Here is a 3212-nt window from a genome sequence, read left to right as displayed (position 1 = left end):
TATAACCTGCTCATAAATAGACACACTTTGGGCTATGAAACTTCATGTAGCCTACGGTAGCATAGATGAATTTGAACATTAATTCTGAAAAATCTAGAAGGAAAATTGAAATTTGGGCTTCCATAGGTGCACGAGATTGATATTTTTAGAATCTATGCTCAAAATTTGGAGATCTAAATCATTCCCGTTTTTCCGGTATGCAATCCTCAAGTTGACATGTTTTGATGCGAACAAACGAACAAACGAACACACGAACAAACACAACCCTACTCTCTCTTATTATATAGATGATAAGTTTTCTCAATAATTAATTCAACGACAATTTAAATAAAAACTACTTAAATTCTAATACTGTACTCATGCAGTATAATTCAACAACTCCGATATACCATGTTCTTTCCAAATTTTTAACTTCTACCAATCCAATTTTCTCAATCTCCAACACCAGTCACAGACATTCACCTGTTCTAGCAGTAAAATTAGATGGCACATTCAAGCTGTCGGTATTCTCAACTCTAGTCTGGCAAAAGTCCAAAAATTGACTTTGTCAGTGCAGTATCAGTATAAATGATGTCGACTAGTGAATATTTTGAACGTCTTTTGTCCTCCATCGAATGTCACGAAAATCAAATCTGATCGGCTTTCAAGTTTTGAAATACGGTTTCAAGATTCTTGAACTAATCTCTAATCAAGAGAGACAGAGGATAGAGCATGTTTGATGTTGAGAGAAAATAATCAAACTTTTCTAGTTCAAAAATGATGAATGTGTGTTTGTGTTTAAAGAGTTTCTTTCAGCTTTTATCAATCGGGAAAAAAAGAAAACCAAACATGAAAAATCTCAAAAAGATTCAATAGAAACAAAATATCTGGATGTGATTGAAATATTTTATATGTTTGGAAATATACCACTTTTTTCTTATAAAAAAATCTTTTAAATATCTTGTAGAGATTATATACTAGTAAAAATATAATATAATCTTGTAGATATCTCACTCACAAAATTATTGTGGAAATGATGCTAGTTCTGTGCAATTATGGAGTTTACGAGATAGAGTACGGGGCCTATTTAACACCACGCAATTTTAAATATAGAACATTTTTTTATAATTTTATTGAATAACATTAGAAAATCAATTTCAATCGATAATTGTGTGAATTGTAATGATGTAATGATTTACAATAATGCTCATGGTTAAAAACGATAAATAATCACAAAGCGATAATGCAATAGAAAATGCTCTTCCAAAATCAATAACATCATATTTTGAATGAATTGTTACATGATATTAGAAAATGAGTAGTATAAAATCTTGAACATTCGGCAACCATGCAATCCCTTGGATTGTGAATTTTACAATTTTTCTGAAATCGAGATGTAAATTGGTGATTTTCATTGACATTTAGGATTCTCACTATGAATGAAGTACGGTAACTAAGTTACTGGTAGGCCTACTGTATAAATTATTATTGTGTTCAGTAATAGTCAATAGGTTTAGAAGGTGATAATCATTTGACAACGAGAGACATTAAAACATTTCTTGTTCATTACACACCTTCCTGATAATAATCAACTAAAAAGTAGTCAGAGCGATCCTTTGCATAAGGTCAAGAAACTCTATAAACATCTGTAGCTTTTCTTGAACCATGTTTACACCGATGTTTTTACACTTGAATGAATTCAGGCTCACCCTATCCTGAGATTGAAAAGGAGAGTTGCATTCTATAACAAGCTCATTGGAAATACATAGGAAAGAAGTAAGCTGGCTCAAGATGAGTTTCCTGGTTGCAAGTATACACTTGCGTCTTTGTTCAGTTTAATGGCAGCTACACTCAGTGAGTGTGTCTGTGTGTTTTATTCCTGACACTCTTTCAGAGATGCTTAAAGTAAATGGTTCATGGTAGGTAGACTGCATTGAATTGATAGTGAGGAACAGCCGTTTTTAAGTCCAAGCGATAATGTGACTATTTCTAGAGTAATCTGTTATTTTTAGATCATCCAGAAAGTTTAAATTTTCATTTGGAATTCCTGGCTCTCTTTCCACATAGAGTCATAGTGGATTCTTACCACATGATATCTGACGTACAGATATAGAATCACATAAATTATGAGTACATTCATAATAGAGAGGGATGTATAATTAATCAATGTTAACTTTATCCATAAGTACGTGATCATACCAACCTTAATTTTAAAATAGATAATTTTATGGTAACTCTATTCGAATAGAAGTGGAAGATCGGAAGACTGATTTATGCTCAAGCAGAAGTAACCATAAAAATAATGTTCAATGTAATACTATTCATGGTGCAATATAAATATAATATAATTTAAAAAAAATAATACATTTTATATAACTATTCATTATGAAGATTTGGATGGAAAATTTGAGTTCAGGAAGATGAAAGATTAAAAGTGAAAACTCGAAAAATTCTTCAAAGCTCAAGTAGCAGGGGAGCATGAACTTAACCAAGTAGCTTGGATCTAAAGATAATCGAACATGTCAAACGGCAGAATGATTCATAATGCAGTTTATACAGCATTTGAATTTTCCTCTCAAATAAAAGTGGATGATCCCCGACTGGAAAATTATTTCAAACTCAAGTATCATGATTAAGTCTTATAAGAGAGGGTGAGAGGAAATAAAAAACGGAATTGTAGAAGTTGCAGTTCCATGTATTTTAATTCGCTCACAAAATAGTATTTACTATCTCTAGTAATATTTCTTCCATCGATTAAAATACACAGCAATGTTTTAAATGGAAGCTCCACTTAAGAAGCTGAAGTGGGAACTGGGAAAACTCTTCTAAGCTGAATAAGTAGGAGTAAGCTATTTCCAAACTAAATTAGTAATAATTTATTATTTTAACTGCATTATGATATTCATAATGCAGTTAAAAATACTGTATTGGGATTTTCATCTAAAATGCATTTCATTCATTAATTCAAATATCCCCTAAAGAGTGATTGAGTGAATGGAAGTTCGGGAAACTCTTCCATGCAGCATGCACTTGCATCGAAGGAATCAAGAGAAAAACATGCTTCGACATGCTCTCCATGGAGCTGAAATGACCACGCAATAGAGACGCTCTCTCTCCCCCCCCCGTCAACCCGCTCCCACTACGTAGTATTTTGACCTCGCTGCAAGCACTGTAGAGATGCGCACATCGGATGCGCACTGGTTGCAATGTTTTTGTGCGCCGATCATGAACAG

The sequence above is a fragment of the Nilaparvata lugens genome, chromosome 7, assembly GCF_014356525.2.
Source record: "Nilaparvata lugens isolate BPH chromosome 7, ASM1435652v1, whole genome shotgun sequence".
Lineage (NCBI taxonomy): Eukaryota > Metazoa > Arthropoda > Insecta > Hemiptera > Delphacidae > Nilaparvata > Nilaparvata lugens.
Note: the sequence above shows the minus strand (reverse complement) of the source record.